This window comes from Cydia pomonella, chromosome 10, assembly GCF_033807575.1.
Source record: "Cydia pomonella isolate Wapato2018A chromosome 10, ilCydPomo1, whole genome shotgun sequence".
NCBI classification, from domain to species: domain Eukaryota; kingdom Metazoa; phylum Arthropoda; class Insecta; order Lepidoptera; family Tortricidae; genus Cydia; species Cydia pomonella.
In genome coordinates, this window is record NC_084712.1 from 13,384,367 (window position 1) to 13,396,890 (window position 12,524).

General features: G+C 35.8%; 1 long non-coding RNA gene across 1 annotated transcript; it reads right to left on the bottom strand.

Annotated features, from left to right (window-relative positions):
- Nucleotides 1–10,905: 10,905 nt before the first annotated feature.
- On the bottom strand, nucleotides 10,906–12,090 carry LOC133522148 (uncharacterized). Its single transcript, XR_009800012.1, has 2 exons — nucleotides 11,462–12,090; nucleotides 10,906–11,087 (listed from the first exon to the last, which is right to left on the bottom strand). It is a non-coding gene; the product is annotated as an uncharacterized LOC133522148 (long non-coding RNA).
- Between the last annotated feature and the right edge of the window lie 434 nt (nucleotides 12,091–12,524).

The window sequence follows — 12,524 nt, forward strand, 5'->3', positions numbered from 1 at the left end:
GAATAGATTTCGCGCATTAAACTGCATTATAAAAAATGTTTTTAAGCAATAATCTTTATTTTGTTGCGCGCATTATTCTTGAGCGCCTACCAAGTTGCCAACGCTAGGCGGTGCTGTCATCGTTTACCGCCGGCCAATATTCAGCTAGAGTTCATTTGAAATGTCTTTTAAATCAAGAACAATTTTTATTTGTCTGCCCAATTGTATGGATATATAACAACTTTATATGATTTTAAACAGCATACATTTTGTGATCAGTTTTCGTGTCACCGCTGCGCGTGGTAATATAAACATGCAGTAGGTACTCGGTAGAAATATATCTTTAAAATTAATAGAAAAATTTCTTTGTCACACTAAACAACAGTTGGTAACAACATTATGAATAGAGATATGCAACCTCCTTAATGTTGTATTCATGCCTTTAAATTGAATCAATTTTATAGTGACATCTGGTGATGTAGTTTGCATAACTGAAAGTCAACTTTACGCAAAAGTAGGTTATCAGATCCTATTAATAGAAAACGCCGCCATCTTTACTAATGTTAACTAGTTACATTCTGGTATTACCTACCTAAAATACCTTTTGACTTTGCAAATATTAAATAATTAGCTTATTCTCGAATGTATGAGGTATTTCTTTTGTTACAAACAATAACGTGAAACTAGTACTGACTTTTAAAACTCAAACACGGCGGTGACACATTAAGGTTGACCGTTTTTTCAAATGAACGCAAAGAAATAGGGTACTGCATATGGAATCCGATAAATATGGCTCTGCATAATACTTTTTGCTCGAATAGTGAATATAAAATAAAAACCTAACCAACGCATACAACTGAAAGCAGAATTCATATATTCCAATATAATCAGTTCTGACTGTCCCAAGTGAGATGAAGTGCCGGGCACAAACGGCATTCGTGAAACTTATAATATTGATTGTGGTTGCTGGCACGTGCACTTTAATGCACACTCATCACACGGGGCTTTGCACGCTTTTGGTGGCGTTTTAACTGACATCGTTTACCATTATTAACGTATATCACGAGTATTTAATTCGTAACCGCGATACAAATATAACTTTTTTTAAGGCACTTGGCGCCTACTATACTATTTTTGTAAATAGAATACAGGAAATAACAAAATGTAGGTATTTATTCTTATTGTAAAATAAATCCTAGCTTTGACATTTATTTTTAAAATTGTCATAATTTCACACAGAGCGTAGGTAAGTTACTTACCTACTAGAGAAACTTCAGTCGTACTGGCTTTTAAGATAGTTTTCAACTACCTAGACAGATATACATATATCATCTATAGTGATTTCCTGTTTGTCTTGACTAAAAATCAGCTTTCGCTGTTAATTGATAACTCTGTTCATTTTGCACTATCTAAAGGTAGAATAAAATAAACAATAATTGAAAGAAGAAAATACATTAAATGAACTAAAGAAATCGTAAAATATATTAACTGGTTTATTACACAAGTAAATTACCAAATATTATTTGTTATGCTTTTTTATTACTTCCCCAAGCATTTGTTTAAAGTACTTATTTAAAGTGTGCTTAAAATCAAAATACAAGTAAATTTTAATAGTCAATGAAAATACAGCCTACAGTTTAATTTTTTGCTTGTGTTACAGGCCACACCCGGTGTGTTTGTATGACCAAATGCCTTTTTAAAACGATCAGAGAAACGATGCTGTAATGATACCTACTATTTATCCTGAGTATACGTATTTAGTTACACATTGAACGTGTTCATTATTAATTGTAATCGGTACGGGGTTGCTGTTCGTCATTACGCAGGTCTTTTCTGGGTTCATCTATATACCCTGATTTTCGCTCTCGCAATTGATTTGAGCATATAAACAGAATCTTTACGATTTTCTGAAATTTGAACATAAGTATAATGTCTTATTAGTATAATGTTTGCCGTATCTAATTTTATCAATAAGTTCGTCAAACATTATATTAATAAGAATAATATTAATTTACAATCCAAATATTTAAAACATTACATCCAACTGATAACAGGACGTAATCCAATAAATGTAGGTTAATTGTATTAAACTATGCCAATTACCAACAACTGTTTTAATTATTTACTGCAAACCAATCTTTACGCTTAGAACATTAAGGTCGATGTAGTAATGTTACCGCGGCGCGGTCACTCGTGTCTATTTGTCACAAAGCTCCAGACCAACTTATCTGTTATAGGTATCAAGCAATAATAGGCTGTCTGTCAAAGTGGTAGCCGTCACACATAGTGGATCGGTTGGCCGTCCTGTAAAATCAACGTCCGCCGGGAACTGATGGATTCAATCAATAGCTAATCCCTGTAGGATAGCACGTGACGCCGACCGGTGTGACCCCCGGGACTCAATTCATAAGCGCTCTGTAATGTCAAATACAAGCTTTCCGACGCACCTTTCTAGGACAGGTTATAATCATTGTAAGAGTGATTTAAAAATGCCAAATAACCCGAAAAATGAGTACACGTATTTGTAAAATAAATCACTAACCGACTTAAAAATAGGCGGAAATTCACAATTCGTCGGGATCTTTTTATGTATTTTTTGCATTTTACCCGATTTTTTCGAAAACGCTTGAATCGGTTTGGATAAAATATGGATATTCATTATAAAATGGCAAACCTGCATAGTGCAGCCGCCGCGCGCACTGGCTGGTCGAAAAAACTAATCCTTTCCGCGCGTCTTTTGTTTTTCTCATGATTTTCCTCTCTGAATGATTGCAAATCTGAACATAAACTTTGATTGTATTTACTTAATGTTATTCGATTCTAATTATTTATTTGTGTGCTGCCTGAGAGCTGAGCTGCCTCTAACAGAGGCAACATTTATATAATATATATATTAAGTCTCTGCTTATGTTTAAGTAAACCTAATCCAAGTCGTATTTGTACGTCACTGGTTTTTCTCACAAAATGAGGATTGGAATAGGTTTCGAACGGAAATTTATGCACGCACGATTGTTGCAGCCCTTACTTTTTCTTTTATCTCGAGACGTACGACGGCTGCTATTTGTTGTTTTTGCTGCTGAAGTTTTTATCTGGAGGTGCCTTGCCGAGCACACTTCGTCGAACATACAATTAGACATCCGAAGCCACATAACATCGGTTCTGCTTCTGAGATATTTTTACTATTATATTATTTTACTATAAAAACCTAGTTTTCATTTACGGCTCTAGTTAGCCGGCTACATAATTTGTCTTGAATTGGACTCTGCAGGTATTTCATTGATGTTAAATTTCAACTTGCAGTAGGTATTACGGCAGCGCTGCACTGTCAATGTAGGTAAAAATAACAATACATCGACACGGAAATATCCGTATATGTCGCTAAAGGTATGGGCATTGCCGCGCCAGGGACATTAGTTTTTCACAAAATAATTTTTAAAATTCACGTGTTATCATTAAAAATATCATTTGATATTTACCACTAGCTTTTCGGTGAAGGAAAACATCGTGAGGAAACCTGCATACATCTGCGAAGAAATTCAAAGATGTATGTGAAGTCCTCAATCCGCATTGTGCTAGCGTGGGGACTATAGCCCGAGCTCTCTCGCACATGAGAGGAGGCCTGTGCCCAGCAGTGGGACGTATATAGGCTGAATTATTATTATTATTTATTATTATCATTAAAAAAAACAGATGATGATTAATTCAAATATTGATCTTATACAGTTTCTATCTATTTCATTATTCTTCTTGGTAAAAATCATACAAGCCAGTACCCGCAGTCAAACCGCAGCATTAACGCGATCAGTTATGAAAGTAATTATTTTAATTTGAAGTTTTAGCAATGTTAAATTGAATAACAATGTCAAATTGAATAACAATGTCATTGCCGTGCCGTTGCAATGCTACTACTCGGAATAAAATTTAACCTTAATTAAAAAAGCTGTCCACAAAGACAAATATTGAAAAAAATATCTAAAACGTGTTCAGAACACTAATTTTAATCGTCCACAAATAACCTCAGCTTGAGAATTTATAACAATTTAGAAAAATTACCAATTTTATAAAGTGAGTTTTTTGTAAATTTATCTCACATTTGATTGAATCGTATCCAGACATTAACCATTCAGATAAACTGTTTCGAAGAAAAGGCCCCAAAACATCAGATGTGCTGAAGACAAAGGCTATTCCTGTATAATATGGACGTGGTCCCCGGGGTCTCTTTACATAGGACTCTGAACTCCATAAACTTACGATATGAACAAGCTCCTGTTTTAAACGCGTCGCGCGTCGGGTAGTAGGTACCCACAAATATTCGTCATGACTTGAGGCTTTTAGTGTTTAAAACAAGGGTGCGGGTAGTTAAAGATCAAATCTATACCACAATGAAATATTCTGAATCAATAGCTGCACCAATGGGTTTATTGCGTTCCGTGTGCATTTTGAATTGTTTCAATTCTATTTTTAGCGCTGACGGGAATACCGGGCGTAATTATTAACTTTTGTCAGCAGCGAGATAAAGCTTTAACGTTTATTTATTACGCCGCGGACTAGGCACAACTGAAAGCAATAGACAAATATTACAAGTACCTTCAGTACACTCTCAAATAAGTGCCTTAATTGAGTGCATTAAGCTTGGATCTATGCATGTTAAAATAGCATTTTAAGTATTTCACTTTAACTAAAAAGGAGATAGAAACACATTTCAGAAACACTCACGTATATCCGTCTGTGTGTCTGTCTGTCCCTCCGAGGTAAGCTCAGTGATCGCCAATACTAGAAATATATATTAATACATATTATTAATATATATTATATACTTGCCAAATTGCAGATTTCTTTATTATATATATATATATATATATATATATCAAGCATGCCGACAAAGTGGTAAAATAAAAACAAAAAAAAATCCTATGGTGTTGAGTCTCGTTGGATAGGTTTTAAAAAATGACGTAAGTGCAGAGATGTCCACAGTATGACCCCTTTTGAGACTTTTTATGGTATCGGAGGGGCAACTACTGAACACTATTCTAAGCATGGGGTTATCTCTTTCTACCACGAAACATTTTATTTCCAATGTGAACGATCCCTTTTTCTAAAGTGTAGCTAACAACGGTTTTTCGAAAAAATCCTGTTAAGTCAAATACAAATTTGGCAAATGAAACTTTTGGCTAATTTTGGATTAAAAGAAATTTAATCCTATGTATACTACATATTATGTAACCTAATAGTAGTCGCAGACTGCTGTTATGGACTTATGCAACGAACGTAAAATATGATTCTGCTTTGCAGGCAACCAGCAATTGACGGGGTGCTAAAAATAAAAGTTGTTAAAGCAAAATGTGGTAGCGATCTTCAATACACAATTTCCTGTGGCAGGTAATTCAAAACGCATTTCGTCGTCTTTTATTTTCCTTTTTCCCGGGTTTGAACAAAAACAAGCGTTTGATACAAAAAGCGGTATTGGAGCTCTCGCACCTGCTCCCGGCTGTCGAAACCGCTAGTATCTGCCCAAGCGTTAGAAAAGAAAAAGATTTAAAAACCCACAACAAAGTTTACTCAACACCCGAGCGTTAGCTTACGCGTCGTGGAAAATTATCTTACCGTTTCTTTTCCGTTTGTGTTTAAAGTCACTTTGAATCGCCCCGTATGAACGCAGTAATGAAACTTTGTTCAATATTATATATCGTCGTATACATTCATTCTGAAGGCACAATTTGCAAGCAGGCCATTGTTAACGAGCGGGTAAAGCGGCGCACTATGGCCACGTTAATGAGAACGTAATAGGTGTTCGGCGGAATGGCGCGATCTGGAACAGTGTTCCCTTCCCCGGTTCTATTAGCAGGCGTTTAACGTGCCTCGTGAATCCACAGGGGATTTGATTTGGATTCGACTCATTTTAAACTTACATTCGATATTACAATTTCCTGCACAATACCCTCTAACGAAACGGGAAAAGGGTGGCGGGTTAATAGCGATTAACACTTACTAATGCGTTTGTGAAACGAGCTGAGCTTCATGTGTTATCCTTACATATGTACGAGTAGTATCAAACGTCGTTGAAAATTACTAATCACAAGCCACTTTATGTGACACAAGGTCTCAAAAGTATTGGTGCAATCTACATCGTGTATTCACAAGAGAGCGCAGTTGTTTGACGCAGAGCTATCGCTTGTACAGGCAAAGGCGGCACACTGATAAGTCCATTACAGTAATGTGTCATGCATCTCAAACGAGTTTACGATTCGTTACACTGAATGCGATGAATATTTAAGACATCATTAATAGCAAAAGCTGAGTCTGCGTAATATGCACGCATAATTAAATGGATTTTTGAGTTTAAAATTTCACCTTAAGTTTGGATAAAGTAAATGCTGTCGCGACTAAGTGCTTTATTAATTATTTAAACACCCGCAGTAGTTAGTTGTACGAGCGCTAATTATTCGCAATATGTGTTTTATGTTTTTGTTTTAAATTACGTGATATAAGCCAACCACATTTACGCTAAAGAGAACGTTATGGCAATCTGCAAGCGTTGTGGTACTCTTACAATAACAAGCTAATGGTTGAGCTTCCAAGAACTATTAATTACGTAATTTGTCGTTATTGTTAAATGCAGGAATAGGTATCGAGCTCATAAATAAAACACAACTTCCTAGTAGTTGATCAATAACTATTCCGGGAATAGACATATTTCTCATCATTGCGTTCAGACCGTATACTACATCCACCTCAAACACTGAACTGGAATTGGTAAATTAGTCGAAATAGCACACAAACTTAGTTTACCAAATTAAGGTAGGTAAGACACTTTAGCTCACTAGTCGTTAGGAACATTAGCCTACTAAAAGCAGAGGTAAATTTGAGTGAAATACCGTCGTATGGAAAACACCGCAATTGAGGCAATGTACTGGTAAATGAAAGTGATGTGATAGGGGTAAGTAATGAAATGTATACGTACTTATGGTATATTCCATAGAACATATAAACTCTAATAGTATAATATTTAAAAGTATAACATTCACTAAGAATAACGATTATAACGAATAACAACGAAAATTATAATTTCATAATCAATAACATCCTGTAGGGCTAAGATGGTCGGCTCTTTATTATTTGTCACCATGCCTGTCACTTTCTAACAAATATGTAAGTGCGAAAGTGACGGGCATAGCGACAGGCGATAAAAATGGAACCATGCTGCCACCACTGTAAGTATACTATCATTTATGATACAATTCATGTAATATAATGTTGAATTAATATAACTTTCAAAATATATAACAACGATTACCAATAACAAGCTAAAAAAGTAACATACTAATAAACGCCTTACAATTCTCCAAAAAAAAAAGTCAGTTCAATTAGCTCGCAGTTCACCTAACACGCTCCTCCTCGCTTCGCTCGTCGTCGCACCTATCTATACTCCTGTCAAACAATACTCTTCCGTGACATTATCTACACGCTCTGCTGCTTTATATTCGAATATTATTTAAAATTTAATTCGACATTTTAATATGTATACTAATTGTAGATTATTTCAAACGGAATTATTTCTTAAGCTCGTTAGGCGAAACAATTATATATTTTATGTATGTTATATCATTATGAGCTTATACTTTTTGAAAATAAATATTTTGTACATTATACTTAACGTTATTATACGTTATGAACGTTTGTAAAGTAAAATTATACCAAAAGTGCGTATACGTTTCATGACGCACCCGTGTGATAGGTACTTTGGTAGCTGCTAAATTATAATTAGACTTTGCAACATTGAGCTCAATTTTCACAAAATTATTTAACATTGGAGTGGTTTGAAATTGTGTTTAAAGCCCGCCCATTTCTATCCAGGTCAGATATCAGCCTATTAAAGTTTCTAAATATGCTTGGAATGCGTTGTTAAAATATGCCGGATACCCCTGAATCATGGGGAACTGAGATTGTTTTATAAATCCTGAGGTAAAGGCAAATAGTGGAGTGGTAAAGGTCGAGTGTAGTGTGCGGTCCCAGCGGGTTACAATAGAGCTTTTGCTCCTTTATTGACGCAAGTATACAAATAGTGATAGGTACGTGTGTGTCGGTACGGAAATATTTCAATCGCGCTTGTAACGAGATCCCACGTGGAGGAGCGCCGCGGGCCGCCGCAGTGAAAAAAATTGAAATCAGTGGGACAACTCAAAGCCACAGGCGCTTTGTTATATCAACGGAATCCGATGGACTATTGAGTTAGCGAATACTCTCGTCAGGCAATAAACGTTTTTGGGTGTTGTTTTCTAGTCTACTAGTTTCGCTCTGAATTGCAACAGCACGAAAATTTTAGATCGCATAGTCAATCACAAACCTATAAGTAAAAAAATAGTTTAAATTAATTGGCGTGACACGTTAGCTACTTAAGAGATACATAATGAGATACGCTGGTGATCTGAAGGCTAATTAAAACATACATTTTGATGATTTGATGTTAAAAATAACTAAAAATAAAAATGAAATCACTGCATTAAAAAAATACACTAGGGAACAGGTGCAGATAATAGGTGACACGCTAGCACGGTTCCGATCTGGGCCGAGGCGCCCGACAGAAAGCATAATGTGATCACCGGTCTTAAGACTCTTAAGTCATTGACAATGAATTGTCAGAAGATTAGATCCAGACACGTACCGTTCTAGCATGAGTCATTCTTTTATCTCCCCCACTCCATACATTAAAAATAAAAATAAAAATCTAGACACGTTTAAATTGGATTTAGCTTTATTGTAATTATAAATCATTCATTATTTGGTGGCTTATTATTTACAACAACATCACATTTTAAATTTCATACAGCATCAAATAGATAGTCACGGCTAAAGTAGCCAATTACATCGGTACACATCCTTATTTCTGTGGTAACAAAAGTGTGTTACGATATATTCACGATATATTGTAACACCTGAGTGTTTCAATAATTGGTATATCAATTTTAGGTATTCTGATATGTAACCTTATCTATTTGATGCTCACTGCACCTATATGCATCATGTTTGAGGTGATTCCAAGAAAAGTAACAACTAAGTATAACAACTAGGCAACTATTAATAATATATAAAATAAGTAACAAGTTCCTCAACATAAACCAGTTAAACAATTAATTAAGAAACGAAACACATCTCTAACTTCTGCCATAATTTATATCCGATTCTCGCAACACCAATTACTTTTAGAACTTGGGATAGAACATTTGAGACTTGATATAAATCTATATTTCTTTTCAAGAAAGTAGTTTTTGAAAACTTAGTAAGTGTCCTAAATAATGAAAACGAATTTACTGTAAGACCTAAAAAACCGGACAAGTGCGAGTTGGACTCGCCCACCGACGGTTCCGTACAATTTTTTTACCTGCGTTTGTTCTACATACAAGAAAGTAATGGAGATATCTCGATAGCGGTAGGGAATACATAATAAAAAACGCGCCGTGCGCATACTAGCCCGCGCTAGATACGACGACAGCGCTAGACCACATTTTAGAGCACTCGGGATCCTAACACTACCATCCCTATATATTGATTTAAACCAACATGATTTTCATTCACACAGGTCACATGGTCACAGGCAGACTCCACGCCTCTCCCGCTGCACGCCGCGGCTGTCTGCCTGTGACCACGAACGTAACGTCACGTTCGAAACGTCAGGCCATATAATAAACGTAAGTTTACGCGATTAAGTCCCGTATTAGTTTTCAAATTATGGACTACCATCCCTATTAGTTTTTCAAATAGCTGTATTTGCTAGGGATATCTGCCCGGGTCACCCAAAACGTGCACTTGTTAAAACCAATCTCCCATACAATTAAAAAAACCGGAAAGACTGTCTATGTTGCTGGTCCGATAGATACAACAAGCTGCCAGTCTCTATCACAGAAGCGCTAAAGCTTAGTTCCTTCAAAACGAGACTTAAAAACTGGCTCGTCAAACAAGCTTTGTTTTCAAGAATTTCTTCATTATAAGAAATAGTGTAAAATAATTAATTAATTTAATCGTGTTATATCTCTTAAGTTTATTTCAATTTTAATATAACATAAAATTGAAATAAACATAATAGATATAACATGTATAGAAATAAGTTTGAAATTGTGAACCGTAATACCTGATTACCAATAAATTTGGTTCTATTTGAACAGCTGTTTATTTTCTTCAGGGTGATACTAATTATGTAACTCGCTTCTTGCTTGGCCTTTGTGCAATTAATTCGAATGCATTGTACGTTTCACCCACTGTTTTAATTTTGTTTACCGATGTCGCCATAAGCCTTGGGCCTTGGTTTCCTCTATTAGGCAAAGACATAGATATAGATTATGTCTATATCTATGTCTTTGCCTAATAGAGGATATATATTATGTCTATATCTATGTCTATGCCTAATAGAGGAAACCAAGGCCCAAGGCTTATGGCGACATCGGTAAACAAAATTAAAACAGTGGGTGAAACGTACAATACATTTGAATTAATTTCACAAAGGCCAAGCAAGAAGCGAGTTACATAATTAGTATCACCCTGAAGAAAATAAACAGCTGTTCAAATAGAACCAAAGCGTAACGCAGCTTGGTACTATTTTTCGTATTTTCACTTTGTGGCAAAATTTCTTAAAAAACATACATTGCATATAGTCATGTTAATTTATATCGTCGAATCTACTTCCATATATAAAATCTTAAGAATTCTGCTACCTTAAGAGTATGTACCTACCGATATCCTTCGAAGGAGTTGCTATTTATGTGTACCACCTTCCCTATTAAGAGTATAGTGGACGATCGCTTTTCCATACAAACGTGCTTCATTTTCCTCCTTGGATATTTACATTATTATGAAATAAAATAAACTATGGTTATTAACCAGACAGTCAAACGAGGACGGACGTTTGTACACTTTGTACTTTCGTATTAAAGACATTATTTTTCGTATAGTTACTCAAAAAGTGACACTTTACCCGCCAAGACAAACAAAAAAAAATCGACACTACACTACCCACCTTTTCTCAAACCGTTCCGTATCGTTTTCAATTCCCTCATAGCTTCGTTCCAGATAACACCAGAGAGCTCAAATGCACAGCATCAGAATTAATAGTTATGCTGAAACATAATCTAGCATTAATACTTCAGATCAATAGGACTCACTCACTCACTGATACATACCTCATGTAGTAGGGTACTTCCAGATGTGATAGAAAGGTGAAAATTGGCATGCAGCTTGGGATTTTTATACAAAAAACATGAAAAATAAAGAAATCTGTTCTTTATATTCAATATAGGCTATATTGAATACGAAATGAATTATTGGCCACATGGGAAAAGGCGAGTTTAGGACATAATAAGATATAATAACCTTGATGGCCCATTCCTCGCCAATTTTTATGTCCGTATAAAACACCGCAAAGCGCCCATCGTCCCTTCGAAGATTTGATAAGAACATGATTATGATAGGTACTCAAAAAACATAAACTTACACGCATATTTTTTATTCACACCGAGACAGTAACAAGTGTTCAAAATAAATTGCAGATAAGAATAATTTTCCCGGTTGTACGTTATGCTCAGACATCGTTGTCTAAATGCTGTGCCCGTATTTTTGCTTCCCTTTTTATAACGCAAAGTCGTCATAAAAGTGGGTACCTCGCGAAGATAAGGAAGTTATACGACGACGTCCTCCCGGCTCGAACTCGAGCAATCCATCTCTCGTAATTGCATTAGGTATATTCGCGACGCGTGGCTCGAGTCCCCAAAACGAATGATTTCTTTCCAATATCGACACTTTGAAGTACTTTTATTAAGTAGTGTCGTTCCTATATTTGTCAATATGGAACGACGCTTTGATGGTTTTGAAAAAGTACGGAGCGCTTAGGTACTTAACATTTCTGATGCAATATTTCTCATTTTTTTGTCGGGACAAAGCGGAATCGTCATACAATATAAATTAGGTACTGTATTTTCCACATAGTAGTATTCACCTTACAGTAACGAAAGGCAATACATTTACATCACCTGCCATGGTGGCTTTAGTAAGACTCAATGAAAAATACTTAGTCGGTCCATAAGTTATGTCACAAAGGTTTTTACAGATAGAAAAGTTATAGGTACATTTGGACCACATAATCAAAGAGTAGTTAGTTTAGGCTGTAATTAACACACTTTCATAGGTTGTATAAAAATCCGGACAAGTGCCAGTCGAACTCGCCCACCGAGGGTTCCGTACTTTTTAGTATTTGTTGTTATGGCGGCAACAGAAATACATCATCTGTGAAAATTTCAACGGTGTAGCAATCACGGTTCACGAGATACAGCCTGGTGACAGACGGACGGACGGACAGCGGAGTCTTAGTAATAGGGTCCCGTTGGGTACGGAACCCTATAAATGGACGACCATTAATTTTTCATACATAATAATTCAGCAAGCAATGCAATATATCACTACTTTGTTTTAACTCAAAACGTCTCATGAAGGACGCGACGTCACAACTGTCACAAGTGATCATGATGTACGAAATACATTGGCGCTCGAAAAAAAAAACA